The sequence below is a fragment of the Lagopus leucura genome, unplaced genomic scaffold, assembly GCF_019238085.1.
Source record: "Lagopus leucura isolate 7727_CA_CO unplaced genomic scaffold, USGS_WTPT01 Super-Scaffold_73, whole genome shotgun sequence".
Classification (NCBI taxonomy): domain Eukaryota; kingdom Metazoa; phylum Chordata; class Aves; order Galliformes; family Phasianidae; genus Lagopus; species Lagopus leucura.
This window is the reverse complement of record NW_024962252.1, coordinates 68752965-68768853: the sequence shown is the minus strand read 5'-3', so window position 1 is coordinate 68768853 and position 15889 is coordinate 68752965. Positions and strand designations below refer to the sequence as shown.

The following is a 15889-nucleotide window of genomic DNA, read 5'->3' as shown; positions in this document are numbered from 1 at the left end:
GAAGGAAGGAAGGAAGGAAGGAAGGAAGGAAGGAAGGAAGGAAGGAAATATTGAGAAGAAAATAAGACACTGTATTCAGATATGGATTAGATATGTTGTATCTACCACAATTGCAGTAATCTGAAAAAAAACCTGTGACTTGTAACTACGTGTTTACAAGCTTTAAAGGAGTTGTAACACATGGTCTAAGTACCATAGTTCTCTGATTGTTTACAAATATATTTTTCCCTATCATTTCCAGAAAAGATTATCTGTTTCGTGTGAACATGTAATTATTGTAATTATGTAATGTAAAAGTGTAATTATACAGATACCATAGAAACCTATGCTATTTGGGATGCCCTAGCATGCTGCTACTTCAGAAAAGTACAGGTGTCCTTCAGGCTCTGTGTCAACCTCAAAAATCTTATGGCATCTTAAATGGTACTAAACAACTAAAGAAGACACTGATGACATTCTTCAGACAGCTGAGAAAGTACCAAAACAAGAAGTTTTACCTATTAGCTGTAGAGTGAGTGCTGCTGCTTTTATGCTCTACCAGCCTATTTTCAGCCTGCAACAAGTTTTACAATAGTTGAAGCAAACAGAAAATTCTAGACTCCAGCTAATGTTTTCAGAAAATTTTTCTGTTAAATGTTCATTTAGTAAAGTGGTTTTACATAAGAATGAAAAGACAGACTGCAATAGATGTAAAAAAGTGTGCATATATAAATTCAGATGTCTTCTTGGCCATTTTTGAAATGAAGACCAAATGAGCACAGATCTGCCTCAATAGGCAGGCCTGATGATTTATTTTTTTACTGAATACATTTCCTTTACAGAAATAAAATCTTCCTGCAAAATCAATACTGTAATTTTATCAAAATTAATTTGGTCCTATATTTATTTCACAATTGGACCATGTAAGATCCAGTGGTCTTCATATCAAACTGGGAAGTACAAATAAATTCTTATTGTGAGGAAATTATTTCAAGTTTGTTTTAATTGCTGAAATCAGCAGATCGTTTTGAATGTGCAAAATATGATGTCATGTATGATATTCCCAAAGTAGGTAATTTAACAGCTTCTCTTTCAAGAGGCAGAACTCAAAATATTTGAAGACCTCAGAGATTATTAATAATCTGATTAAAATATAATCATTCATAGAACTGTAGTCTTTTTTTGTCTTTGTGTGCTTTGCCCATTTCCGAAATTCATTTTAGAACCGCGGGTGCTCTCCGAGGTCCTGAAACATGGGACTGGACTTCGGAAGATTTTATTACTAATTAGAAGTAGTAATTTTATATTAGTTTATATTTAAACTCAAAATGAGCAGGATCAATCTTGGAAGGAAAACTTTGATTGAAATACATACAAATACACACATTCAGATTTTACAGAGCACATATGATAAAGCAGAAAACAGAAGTTAAGCAAAACATTATACTTGTGAATGAAAATATTCGGGAAGTTTTTTTACGAATGATGATTTTCTGGAAAACAGGCTTGCTGAAATTTGCCAGAATAACCTGAATAACATAAAATTCTTGCTGAGCCCTCAGCTATCAGTACATCCATTATTAATAAACATTGATGTTCTTTCTCTTCTCCAATATTTGCATGTTCCCTAACAAATTTTTAACTCAGCAGAGGTTTTTGTACTTAGAAGAAAAGTAACAGAAGAAGTGTCATTAGCATTTGCCCAGAAAATTGAGACACTGCACGTATTTCCCAATCCCATTCACACTTTTTTAAATAGAAGAATGGTGAAGTTAATATTATTTACTTTCGAATTTATTGTCCAAAGTTGCTGTAGTATAATGTAAGTCCAGGACAGCAAAGATTACACGTATGTTTCTATATTACAGCTCTGATCTGCAGGATTTCACACTGTGAAAGACCAGTTCAAGCACTGAACACACAAATTGCTCGACATTTAACATATGCATATTTTGTAAGTTGTGATAGTGTTGTAGTTTAATGAAGCAGTTAATGAAGAAAGTTTCACATTTTTTTGCATGATGTCATATGGTATGGAATGTCTCTTTGGCAGTTTCAGGTTAGTTGTCCTGTTTCTGTCTCTCCCAGCTCCCTGTGCCCCCCAGCCTCTCATCGGTAGGACAGTAGAAGCTGAGAAAACTGAAACAGTCTTGGTTGGCTCTGTACAGTACTGCTCAGCAACAGATAAAACATCAGTGTGTTATCAACACTGCTTTTCTTCTAAAACCAAAACATAGCATCACACCAGACACTGTGAAGAAAATCAGCTCTGCCCCTGTTGAAACCTGGTCAGGTGGTCTTATTGCAGAAATGCGTACCTAAAGATATAACAAGCCGACATTCTAGCAGCCTTAATGAACACTCTAAGAGCTGAGAGTGAATGCTGACGGAGTTATTAGTCACAGAATGCCACATCCATGACATTCTCTATATGAGAGCTTAGGAAGAATGGTCAGGATTTTAAGAAAAGCTTATTCTGCTGGACCATTATTGTCTTTTTTTACAGATAATTAAATAGCTTTTTTTTTTTTTTAACCTAATTTTAACTCAATTTTTCTTATCTATTACCCTAATTAAAAAGAATAACACAGTATAAATTAAATTTGTACTACTCCACTTCCACACGTTTCAGGGAGAACTTATTAGTAAGGTCTCCCTACCATAATCCCCAAGAGGTAATTTATTTAGAATTCCTTCTTCATTACTTGCTGTGTGGGAACTGCTGAATCATGGCCTGAACCTCTGATGGATCACCTGAGGTGAGCCATGAGTCAGCCACGGAGCACAGCTGAAGGCAATTCACCTGTGCTGCTGGAAGGGGTGGAGCCTGGCTGCACCTCTCCTAGACCCATTTAAGAGCTGACTGCCAGTGGGAAAGGATCTCTTTCTGGAGATCCCTCCTCTGGAGTTTTGCAGTGAGCCCAGGATGTAGGTAAGCAGTCTATCTATTCTCTTTTTTGTGATTATAATACAAGAGTCTTTGCTAAACTCTCATTTATTTCATAATTATAGCATCTTTATATTCATTGACTATACACTTGCCATGTTTTCTGAATTTTATTGAGATCACATACAAACAGACAAATAATAACTCTGGAACAGACAAATAATAATTCTTGAAATAACAAGAATCAGGACTACCAAAGACAATGTGTTCTGTCAACATTAAAATGTCAGAAGATACTTTAAATTTCAAAGTAATATGAAGACTATTTTACCAGAATCATAGTGTAAAAAGAAGAACATAAATTATAATCATGAATTAATGATAGCTATCACCAAAAGGAATTGTACAGGTAGGAAAAAAGTATTAAAATATTCCTTCAGGAGTTTTTTTTCTTTAATTACTGTTTTGGATATCTGATCTAAGAGACTATATAAAGGAAGAATGAATTTAATCAACAAGAAATTCCCTAGGTACTTCATCAAGAAGAGCAGTTAACAAAGTGGAAAGACATTTCTGTGGAAGATGCAAGAGTTCATTATAAGAGTAAGAACACTCAGGCCAAAGTGCAATTAAAAAAGCATTCATTATAATTGGAAACACTGAAAACAAGAATCATTAGATTTTCAAATATAGCAGGAGAAACTTATATGATACATTCATGGAATGAGTTCTTAAATACAGAGTTAAGACTAAAATACTAAGACTGCACTGAAGACTTCTTGCAAGCACATGTAACCTAAACAAGTGAGCTTGGAACTGAACTTTAAGATAAGTCCTGCTGATTTTTAGCAGTTCCAAAAAAAAAAAAAGTGCCATCCTTACAAATACTTGTGATACCACCTTCTGCAGTTGATGGCCTTTATGAAGGACTACTGAACTTGAAAAATGAAAAGTAGTTTTGTAGATGGATAGAGGTTCAAAAATACCTACAGCTTCAAAAGAGTGATCGAAGTACAGTAAAATTATCCCTCTGAATCTCTTCAGGAGCATAACAGTAAATGGACAAGAGATGGCATCCACCAAATAATTATTCTCTTTCAGCCAGGGACAACTTTTGAGTTATTATACGGTTGTTTAAAAAGAAATAAGATCATCAACTTAATTAGATACTTGATGATGAAAAGAAGATATGGAGTAAAATTTTTGCAAGACTGCCATAGAGGAGTGTTGATGTCCGATTGCAGATTCATTCATATGAGTTCCAAATGAATCTTCCCTTGCAGATAATGGACTTAAGCTAAGAGTTGGACTTGGTGTTTGACTGTTGAGAATTACCTCTCACAGATTATACTTAGGTGGTGGTGCATTTCAGTTTCCTGAGTTGCAAGGTAAATATGTAAGTCAGTGTTATTTGAGAGTATTAAGACAAAGCTCAGGTGCTTGTACCTGCATTTTTATAGGGCCAGCAGCAAGAGCTACATCTACTCTTTGTGCTTTCCTGGATGAATCTCCTAAGGTTATAATATACTTTGTTGTTTATCTTCTGGTGGAAATCTGTTTTACTTTATAAAAAGATACTGAATGTTACTTGTAAAGTTTGTGCTGATCCACTCCTAGGAAATTAAAGATGTTTTACCAGATGTTTCATGTGGTCCTGTGTGCTGAAGCTGCCGAACCTTACATCCATACTTCATTTACTTGTTGAGAAGCCAGATAAAGAGAAGACCATGGTGTTTACACCTGTAAAGAGGCACTCTGAAGAACTCTGCTGCACCACTGTTCTTTAAACTTGAAAGCATAAACATTTCATAGGTTTTAGCCTGATTCCCTAAGGTTATCAAGATACCTCATTATCATGTTCATTTTCCAGTTCTTTCTAATAGTTTTTGAATCTATTAGCCAAATCCAGTTGAATTTGGTAGCGACACAGAAGTCCCAAAAGCATTACATTTCTCTGTGAAAATCTGTAACAAGACAAAGAAATGCTTGCTTACCTTCTCCAAAAGGGGAAAAAAAAAAAGGCTATGATGTTGACTTAAATAATTAGCTGTCTGAGCTGAACATATTGTTGTATAAATTTTACTGTTTCCACAAATTAAAATTCAAATTTCATGAAAAATCTGCCTTTCACCTTGTGAACTTTTATAAGCTTACTGATATTGCCAGTTTCTAATGTTTTTCCATTCAGTTGCTACAAGATTTTAATTTTCATGGAGTACACATTTCTTAAATAATTTGGGAGCATCTCTCACACACTGGGAAATACTTAAACGAATTGGGAATAAAGAGTCTTCCTTTAACCCAGATGGACGGTAGTTTATTGACTAGATTGGTCTCTTCTCTCACAATAAACCTTTTTCTTTTGCACTGTAGGGAAAAAAAGAACATTTATTTTTGTGCAATATAATCCCAAACCAAATCAAGATGGCAATTAGCACAGCGCTAAACCATTTTCCTTTTCGTAGCAGCATTCTCTACTATCACATTTTTTCCTTAAAAAATGAAGGAAATGCTGTGGAATTGACAAGTAGAAGCAAGGGAAATAATCACCTTGTGTAACTTTAGACATCTAAATTGCATTTTTGAATTAGAAGGCAAATCTGCTAAGACCACCGACAAAGTTAATGGAGACAGGCAGGTTTGCATAGAATGTGATTCAGAGCAGAACCCTTTTAACAACCTTGACTTCCTGAAGGTTTCTGTTTTCTAAGCAGTATCATAACTTAGCCTTAACTGTGCACTTGTGAAGTTTAATTAAGAGTGAAGACCTGAAATTCATTTTCATCTTATTCCTGTGATTGTCCTATTGATTACCCATGATTATCCTATATCCAGGCTCTAGAGTTATTATAGTAATTCTAAGCTACAACTCTTGTAAAACAAACAAACCTACCAATGGTATCACTGACTAGGACAGCTGAAGAAAAAAAAAATCAGATCTTTCACTGTGCAGAGGATTAAAACTTGGCCTTTAGTACCTTTGCAAGGCTTTGTTACCTTTGTTCACAACTGGAAAGCAGAAAATAAAAAGCTGTTGACAGTGGCAGGCCTTTTGCATGAAACTGGCTTGCACAAAGGAAAGACAGAAAGGAATAGCTTGAGAACAATATAAAAGATAGAAATCCTATGAAACTACATTCCAGATGAGTACTGTTAATGCTATGTTTTGTAGATGATTTGAAGTAATCATCTTATGAGTTACTTCAGGAAGGTAAGAACAACAGTAGTGTTAATTGAATTTACTCCTTAGTTTTAAGGTGAGTGTAATATTTTAAAGCACTACAGTGCAATAAGAGCCGTGAGTTATTTAAACATTTCTGTGGGGCTTTAAACATTCTGATGAATCATTTATAATTAACTGTGATTAAAAAATCACTGTCAAATATACAACTGTAACAAAAATATGGTACAAAGCAACTTTCTCAACTCACAATATCTTTTTTTGTTGTTGTTACGAAGTAAAAAGATTTACTATAATTACAATCCTGTAATACTAATCCATAAGGAAATAGCGCAGCCAGACCGCCTACTGATAGCTGGCCCTGTTGGCTAGCAAACGGAGATAAATGCTTTACGTTCATTTGAAATTTCATCTTAAGGCTGTGCCAAAAATGTTTTTCAGATCAAAAAGGGACAAAAGTGATGAGGCTTCCAGAAATACATGCTATGTAATAGAAAAATATCAACCATATGTGCATTTTAGATTTGTGGATCAAGGTTGGCAATCAGATTTTGACTCCCTAAATATTCACAGGGTTCTAAATATAACGCTCTTCTATAATGTTGTGTTTCTTTATTTTTTTTCCAGAAACCATCTTAGCATTACTGTGTGCAGTAAAGCGAGCTATCTTGTTCAACTCAGAGAAGGCTGGATTTGATTTGTAAGTAAGATGACATTTAGTATATTTAAACAGTTTCAAAAGGGCAACTTAACTGCCAGGTGACTGTTAAAATTCTCAAAACGTCTGTTTTTATGCCCATTTACCTGTCTGTCCTTTCTCTTCCAATAATGTTTTATTTATATTCGTTCTTCCAGCTATACTTAAAACAGAGGTGAAAGCCTCAAAGATGGTCAGTTCCTAAAATTTTCAAAAGAATTTGTCACTGAGTGAGAAGGCTCTCATTTCTATCTGGCAAATTCTTAAATATGAACTCAGTGGCTACCTATGTGTGTATCTATCTGCCCTGTCCCTAGTAGTGTTTTCATGGCCCGGTCTGAGCAGCCTGGTCTAGTATTAAATGTGGATGTTGATGACCCTGCCTGTGGCAGGGTGTGTTGGAGACTTGTGATCCTTGAAGTCTCTTCCAACCAGGGCCATTCTGTGATTCTATGCATGGCTACCAGCTGGGCTACCATGTGCAAGGTGGACACAGTGAGGAAGTCAGAAGGGAAAGGAAAGAAAAGGAGTTTTCGTAAGCTCAGATTCTAGGATTGAGAAAGAATACTGTGATTAGCAAATCTTGACTGTCAAGCTAATCGCAAGCCTCAGCAAGTTCCTAACTTCTTAATCAAGACAATGTCAGATTAGCTAGACTAGTGTACTCAACTGGAATCTAATGTAACAGAATCTAGCACATGCTGCTTAAATCATAACAATTTAATTCTGTTTCAAGATTTATTAATCCTCACTGATAACACTGTAATTTATTTGTTTTGAGTTTTTCTGTTTTCAGTTTTATTTACTTTTTTTTTAATTCAGATCCTCTCGTAGACCCACAAAAAAGACCTTTGCATTTCATGTTGAATTACAGATTACTCCATAGAATAGTCAAATTACTCTACCATAACTTCTTACACGGAAAACACGTTCTACCTACCATGGAATCACACTGCAGTCTTAATTCTTCCTTTGTGGAAGAGATCAGACTATAATCTTTCACTGTAAAGTAAAATTTCAACATCAGAGCATTTGTTTTTAAATTCCTTTCAATTCTCTGAGCATTTAAAAGATGAGCACTGGTTGGACATAGAATTCTGGGACAGTTTTAATACAAGCTAACCATCTAGATAAAATTACTGAAAATAAAGCTTTGAATTTACTAGTATTAATTCAGTTTGAACCACTTATTGTGCCACTTTCATTTCAATCCAGATGTCATGTAAATACATAGGTTATTTCCTTAGTGGCCACACAATAGATTGCCTGTTAAGGATATATTAAAACCGTTTCAAAATTCCTGAAGACTAATACTATGAAGACAACACGCTGACAGCTTACTAGGAAGTTCATCCTTGAATCATCTATAGTAATAGCTTTTTCTTGGTTTACAAGATGGATAGATTATAGAATGAGAGAAGTCATGAATTCTGTACAATAGCAATGAAGTCTTATCAGTCGTTCTGAAAGGGGAACTGCTAAGAGTTTTTAACATAACAAACAATCAGTAATATTTCTGACAGCATAAACAGTTACAGAGATAACAGACAACTCTGAATTCTAACCGGTAAATCTGAGCCACAAAGAAAGATATCACACTGCACACACAAACACAGTCATAACAAAACACAACAAGAAAATCAACTGCGAAATTTCTCTGGAAAAGCAGGACCAATGGAAATGAGTTTCTTTTAGGCCCTCATGAGTCAACAGGACACAAATTCTGAGTCCCCTAGCTGAAAGTGGACCACTCCTTTGCAAGCAACAAGAGACATGCCTTCAAAGTTTATGACTTAGCTTTTGTTAGTGAAAATCTTGTTTTCCTACTATTTTGCTTTCTTCCTACTTAGTACTTTGCAAAATAATATTGTATCACCTATTTTTGTTTGATTTTCTTTTTATCTCTGTGGTATACATTCAGTAATTTCCTCTGGGTAGAGTTCTGCTGTCTTCAACTGCTTGTCCAGTTTATAAAACTGCTATAAAAATGAAACCTGAATTAAATGAATGATTTGCCTTCTGTATTAATCAGAAAAAAACAGCAAAATATCCTACAGTTCTGTATCTTAATGTATACAATGGGAATTCACTTTTAGTATCGTTAACCTGAAATTAATTACTACAAGAAATCATAGCTGGCTAGAATTACAGTGGCTTTAGAAACAATACAGACACCATTGACTTTTTACATTTTGGGTGTTAATGGTCTTAAAACAATTCAGGGGGAGGAGAGAACTTTGTTATAAAAGATTAGATCCTCTGCATGTTAATGTATATGTCATTATCACAGAAGTCAAGGACAGAATGTAGATTCAACGATGTCAACAGGAAGGCAGAGGATTAATTAGCTTGGAAAACAAAAGCAAATTCTTAAAAGAAGACAGTTTCAGAGGCAGAATTGTTCAGGAAATACTTAGGACTTAAGATAATTAAGGTCTTTTCTGGAAAATGCACAATTTTTTTGTTACATCCATTATGATATTAACTACCACTTTATAACATATACCTAAAGTTTATTTTAGGAGAAGCTTTGTTTTTAACAATCATCTTAAAACCTAGTAAACTGAAGAATTAATTAGCAAGCATGGAGGATCAGCAAACTAATGCTTTAGTCTGTTAAACCATCTGCTCAGGAGCACCCTGTTCAAATCTTGGCATTATGAGAAGATGGATGAATACTTTTGTTTCTTGCACTTAGCTACAACTTGCCATTCTTAGCTAACATTCTTTTTCTTTTTTATTCATTTCATGGTAAATAAAGTTAAGAAGAGGTCAATAATTGATCAGACTTCTGCTATCGTGAAGTTTTACTAAACAGATTGCTAACGATTTTGGCAGAAAATCTTACAGTAGACATTCCCTTACTTCATTTGAGACTCCTGTATACAAAAGGTATTTATAAAGGGCCAGATTCATCCTTATCTTTTTCTTAGCTCTCCATTGTACAAAGCAGATATACATACAGTTAAACGAGCCAACTACTGTAAGGCAACTGAAGTGTTCGAGGCAGTCTGTCCTTCAGTTTTGAAGACTATTAATGAATGCACCATTAATATTTTAGTATATCGTTATATTTCATTATTAACAAGAACACATTTATCAGATCTGAGAAAGTCCTTGTTATTGCAACCCCAATCTGTCTTTGTCTTCTAAGCTTCTGTACTAATTCTTTAATTTCATATCATAGTTTAGTTTCTGGAAAATGCAGGTGCTCTGATGGGGAATGCAGCAAGGCAGCATCTGGCAATGAGTGTAGCCAACAGTTTGCTCAGAACAAGAGGAGTACTTTTATTGTTGACACTAACAGAATCTCCTTGTGCTTCAGCCACTCTCTTACAGACCAAAAACATGGAGGACTTCCTCAGCTTCAAGCCAGGTGGTGGATGTATCAGGGAAGAAATCCAGAGAATCGCATGGAGAAGCCTGCATGGTGTCCAGGGGCAAACAAAGGTGCTCAAAGTAACACACTCAAAAGATAAGGGATGCTTTACCACTAACAACCCAGGTAGCTGCCAGAGAAAGTTCTAAAGAGGAGAAGATTTGGACTCAGCTGGGCAGTAGGTGGCTTCCTTTCCTCCCTTAGCGGGTAGCTTTCTCCTTACTTCTTTCGAACTCCGGGCAGCCATGACCCTCCCAGGATCACATGGAGAAAACTCACAGACCTCTGAAGTGAAGACATCTGTTTAAAATTCTGTCCCTCTCCTCACTAATCTTTATAGTCCTTGATTTTGCTCATGCACTACAGACTTGATCCTTCCAACCAGCATCAACTGGCATTTTCTCATTGACTTCAGCTAAGTGAGATCAGGACACAGACTGGGCTCTGCTTTAGAAATTGCTGTACACTGGTAATTGAAGAATTTTATTCAAAGACATTTATCTGTGCTGATGAAATTAAAATAGAATAGGAAAGAGAGGGAGGAAAAAAAGCTCGGGCAGAAAGGCTGGCATTTTATTTTTCTTCAGCTTGCTTCTGTAGTAGATTGACCTCCCTCAGATAAATCCGTACACCATGGTAACTATTTTCTCACCGAGGAAAAATTTCCAAGTTCAGCTGAAGGCCTATACATCATATTAAGCATATAGCTAAACTGTGCAAGTGCGTAGTCTTGCTGCCCTCTTCCCATCCTTCCCTCCTGCTGTTTGTCATACTTACTGTCATATCTCGTTTCAAAGTCGGGTAAGGGCGTCAGGGCAGGGCATGTGCCTTCCTCTGTGTTTGCAAAGCAGCAGTGTGTGGGAGTACAGGAAAGAAAGGGAAGGGAAACACGTTTCCAGATCTTTGGAGGATAAATTATAAAGCAATAATAACACGCTGTAAAATAAATGCTATCAACTGATATTTACACAGTCCTTTATCTAAAGTCTCTCTCTAATGTGCTCAGCATAATTACAGTGCTGTTTGGCAAAACATAGGTGGACAGAATAATAATTCCTTTATTGCTGTATGGTTTTGTTGCATATTCGCAGATAGCCTACACCCGGCAGGTCTAAAATAATAATAACTGGAGTTCATATCTGGATATCTTTGGTAAGCACTGGGACCCTCTGGAAAGCAGAAACTTCTGTGGGCAGACAACTTCCCAACATGGTGTGAAGCCATGGGCCAGCTCAGGTGCTTGGCAGCTGACGCTGAAGGCCAGCCTCATGGAGCTGGTGGAGCGTAAGGCAAAATGGGGATTGTGAAGGCAAAACCTAGTCTGTAGGGTTTCCTTTACAACGTTTCATATATGAGAAATAAATGAATGAGATTTAAGGTGTTGTTTGCTTGTTTGTTTTACACAAACAACACAAATATTAAGGGAGAAGGAGTAGAAACTGATGAAAGTTTACAAAAAGCAGTGGGATAGGGCCCTCTAAGGTCGCTTCAGAGACAGAAGCACCAATAAGAAGTCCACTGGGAGTCAGAGCATAAAGAGAGAGATTCAATGAGTCATAGAATGTCCTGAGTTGGAATGGACCTGTAAGGATCAGTGACTCCAACTCCTGCTTCCAGGCAATCAAGTTATTTATAAGTGAATGTGATAGAAAGGAGAAAAGGACACTTTAGAATTCAACTGGACGTGTGTAATTTGGTTTTCTCCCAGCATCCCATGGATTGCAGCACCCTCTGTGCAGACTTTTCCCAGCATCTTATCTAAATGCTGCAGCTTTATAACGAACTCTCCTTGGCCGTGAGGAATCTAATTGTCACGGAGCTGGCTAGGATTTGGGTAGAAGTGGTTAGAGCCCTGAGGCAACACAGAAAACTGTCACAGCTCAAGAGAAGGTGAACGTGTTCTCCCCTCACAATGGAGGAACTTATGCTCACTAGCACATGTATTGGCTCTTTAAGAACTACAAATACACAAAAAACTTAAGCCATGACTTCTGCAGACGACATGTTAGAGCCACTACAATTAAACATATAGGATATCTTTTAAGCACAACTTCATTCACAGCAGATTTTGTTGCCCTTTTGTCTGATATCAGTGTGCTTTTCAAGGCAACAGAGAGCTGCCTTGAAAGTCAGAGATGGCCATCTTATCTGCTGTTTTTTTTTCTTCCCCCCTTTTTTTTCTGAAAAATCACTGCTCTACAGGGTAAGTTGTTTTTAACACAGACTTTTACATGGATGCAAGCTTATTAGCTGACATGAGGAAAAAAGAAGGAAATGAAAGGTGATGCAATGCACAGAGGCAGAGAAGCAGTGCTCTGCAGGCAGTCTGTTCTTCTCCCGCTTACTATTTATTTGCAGGATTTGTATGCCCATTCCCTTCGATCCCATCACTCTGGTGGTGACAACACTAATAGAAGCACGTTAGGTGAAGCATGAGGAACAGCCTTTTTTTTGCCTCAGGACAGAACTTCCAGAGATTGTATGCAACTTTCCCATTTGGTTTCTGTTGAAATCATGTTGACCAGCAATGAAATAGAAATCTATAAACCTTATTGGTGGTGCCAGTATGGATGACAAAAACAGGGTTTATCCAGTTTGACTCATGATGCTGCATTTGGAGCACATAAGTTCTGAGCTCCAGCTCTCTCCTGTCCTTACATGTACGCTGATTGCCCTTAACTTGTGAACTGCAGTGTTTTCTTTGTTAGCATGTTTGTAAGTATGTTTGTTAAATTCATGCCATACAGTAATTAATCTGAAAACGATGTAATTTGTACAGAGCTGGCAAGCTCACAATATTCACAATACATACAGCACAGCCATGTTATGTCTGGGACAGCTACGTCCCCGTTTGGATATTAATGCAGAGTGACCACTGCCAACCTTATGGCAATTGGCTCTTTGCAAGAAATCATTCTGATGTCCTGGAGCATGATACTAAGCAATGAAATGGCTATGTGCTTTAAGAAAAGAGAAAATACAAACTGTATTTTGCTGCACAGCAGCATTTATTTCTATAACATATTTAACCATGTGTACAGAAATACAGGTAAGGCTAGGCTCACAATTTCCAAACAGAGCAGTGACACTGATTTCTGGGACTAATGTGGTAGGGTAAGTGTTATACTCTCTAACATATCACAGAATGGCCCAGGTTGGAAGGGACTATGAATCTCCAACCCCCCTGCCGCATGCAGGGCCACCAACCTCCCCATTTAATACTAGACCAGGCTGCCCAGGGCCCCATCCACTCTGGCCTGGAACATCTCCAGGGATGGGGCATCCATAACCTCTCTGGGCAGCCTGTTCCAGCACCTCACCACTCTCATAGTAAAGAACTTCCCCGACATCCAACCTAAATCTTCCCTCCCTCAAGTTGAAGCCATTTCCCCTTATCATAAGCAATGAGCAGGGTTTTTTTTTGTTTTGTTTTGTTTTTTTAAATTATCATTTTTTCTTTTTTAGATGATTTGTGTGCCAGATGTTTTCTCAGCAATGTACACCAAGTATATATACTTACATATTCAAGCAAACTTTCTATCATCATAAGACACCTATCTCCAGGGAAGCTCTTTGAAACTTCCAGGATGAGCCAGGGTTATCAGCCACACAAATGCCCTTTACCAATAGGAAATCTGTCGTTGTTTGTGGCAAGCAACAGAAGAGCAGCAACGCAGCACCAGCTTCTGTGCTGCTGGACAGCAGGTACCCCAGCTGCCCCAGGGCCCGGGTCCTCTGCGGCGCACTGAGGGCACTTCCCAGATTCACCCCTTTCGTTTTGAATGTCGAGGTGTGTGTCCATACCTGACAACGCGGCTGTATGTAAATACCGATAGCTGATGCTTGCTTTAGTGGTGCTTTGAGGAAAGAGGAAGACTGAGCTGTAAAATCAGGGGAAGGAAATAATACTCGGCAATGCACTTTTAGCAGTGTACTTTTAATAACCCCCCTCCTCCCCCCCAGATAGCTATATTAACCAAATACGTAAAAAATTTTGCTTTTCTTCAGAATTGAGAGTTTAGGCTGCAGCCTGTTTTAACTGGAGGGCGAGCAAACTTCAGGGCTCTGAGGGCAGACTGATGAACGGGATTCGCGGTGCGGGGGAGCGGCCTCACCGCCCCGGGACAGATGACTCTGGGAGTATCAGATGACCCGGGACTCGATGATCTCTGGAGGTCCCTTCCAACCCCTACAATTCTGTGATTCTGTGATTCTGGCCCTTGGGAGGCTCCCAAATGCAGCCCCGCAGCGAGAAGGGAAAGGTCTGATGTTTGAAATGGTCACAGAGAAAGGAAGGATGTGGGAGGGACTCTCGAGAAACAAATATGGGGTACATACATCCTAAGGAAATAGTCTGGGTTGTTTTATTTTTTATATATACATATAACCTAATATATATATATATATATACATATATATAAAGTTTTTTTTTTTTCTTTTTTTTTTTTTTTTTTTTGGGGGGGGGAGGGAGAGGAGGGAAAGGGGCAGAATTTATTTTTTTAATGCCTTCCTATCGATTTTTAGGAACCCCGCACACGTAACGGGGCAGACAGCTGTACTCTACAGACCGCTCCCTCTGCACGTACAGGTTCGGACACAAGTCAGGGTCAGCTGCGAGATGCCATTGCGCAGAACATTAACGTGAGCGTATCACTTCAAGCGCAGACTGACAGAACGCGCGCTGCTGCGCACCGAGCCCAGGTGCGTGCAGGCACACGCGCTCCCACTCAGCGGTGATGCCGGGAGCAGCCGGGGCAGCCCCACGCCCGGACGGAACTGCAGCAGCGCGGTGCCGCGCTCAGCACCCCGCAGCCGCATCCAAGCCGCGCTCTCCCCACCGCTCGCCGCAGCAACGGGTATCGCGGAGCCCCGGCGCCGGGCAGCATCCCTCGGCGTCGGGCTCCCTCCGAGCCCGCGGGTCGCGTGCCGTTCCCGGAGCGCCCGCCCTGCGGCTCGTGAGGGGTGGCCGTCCCGCATCCCGCAACGGCAGCGCGGGGCCGGGCGTCGTCGCGAGTCCGCGTCGGAGGGCTCCGCGCTCCAGCTCGGCTCCCCTCGAGCCCCGCCGCCGGCCCGGCACTCCGCATCCCTCCTCCTCCCTCCCTGCCGCCGGCCGCGGACCCGGCGCCTCCCCCACCCTCACCTCAGCCGCCCCCCTCTGTCTGGCTCCCCCCTCGCTGTCTGGCGGCCCCCCCCCGTCCCCGACGCGCTTCTCGCGAGAGCTGGGGATGCCGCCGCCGCCGCCGCCGCCGCGGAGGGGGAGACACTCGGGGGGAGCCGGTGACGTCGGGAGTTTTCCTGAAAGTCAATAACGAGCCCGGCGGAGGCGGCGGGAGGAGCCGAGAGCGGGGCCCGGGCGGCTCCGGGGTGAGTGCGCCGGGGAGAGCCGCCGCCGCCGCCCTCCTGACCCCCGCCCCGATGCCGCGGCCGCGCTGCCCGCCAGGGCGCCTCCCAGCCTAGCGGCCGCCGCTCCATGTAGCCGCCGCGCCCGCGGCCGGAGCCGCCTCCTCCCGCCCCCGGGGGACACCGGGCCGCAGGGAGCGCCGCGCCCGGCGGGGGTCGGGGACGGCGACGGGGAGGAGGCAGCGGCGCCCTCCCTACCCCCCTTCCCCCGGAGCCGCCGCCGCCCTCCGGCTCCGCAGCAGCGCCCGCGGCGTCGCCGCCTCTGCAGGTACGGGCGGGAGGGGCCGGGCGGCGGCGGCGGGCGGGGAGGAGGCGGCGGGCGGGGAGGGGGCGCGGGGCGCGGCCGGGGCCGCCGGGCAGCGCGGG

The 15889-nt window shown here is 40.6% G+C and overlaps 1 protein-coding gene and 1 long non-coding RNA gene across 3 annotated transcripts in view; both read left to right on the top strand.

The window, feature by feature from the left end:
* The first annotated feature begins 2871 nt into the window (after nt 1–2871).
* LOC122183713 lies at nt 2872–10083 on the top strand. Its single transcript, XR_006180340.1, has 3 exons — nt 2872–2911; nt 6675–6747; nt 10070–10083. It is a non-coding gene; the product is annotated as an uncharacterized LOC122183713 (long non-coding RNA).
* Nucleotides 10084–15379: 5296 nt separating this feature from the next.
* Nucleotides 15380–15889, top strand: part of AKT3 (AKT serine/threonine kinase 3) — a 152928-nt gene continuing 152418 nt past the window's right edge. Inside the window, exon 1 of one of the 2 annotated variants that reach the window (XM_042862199.1) lies at nt 15380–15487. The gene's annotated coding sequence lies outside the window, so the exon portion shown is untranslated. Of the gene's footprint in view, nt 15488–15730; nt 15792–15889 lie in introns of those variants that run through there. The other variant, XM_042862198.1, reaches the window with a different exon arrangement.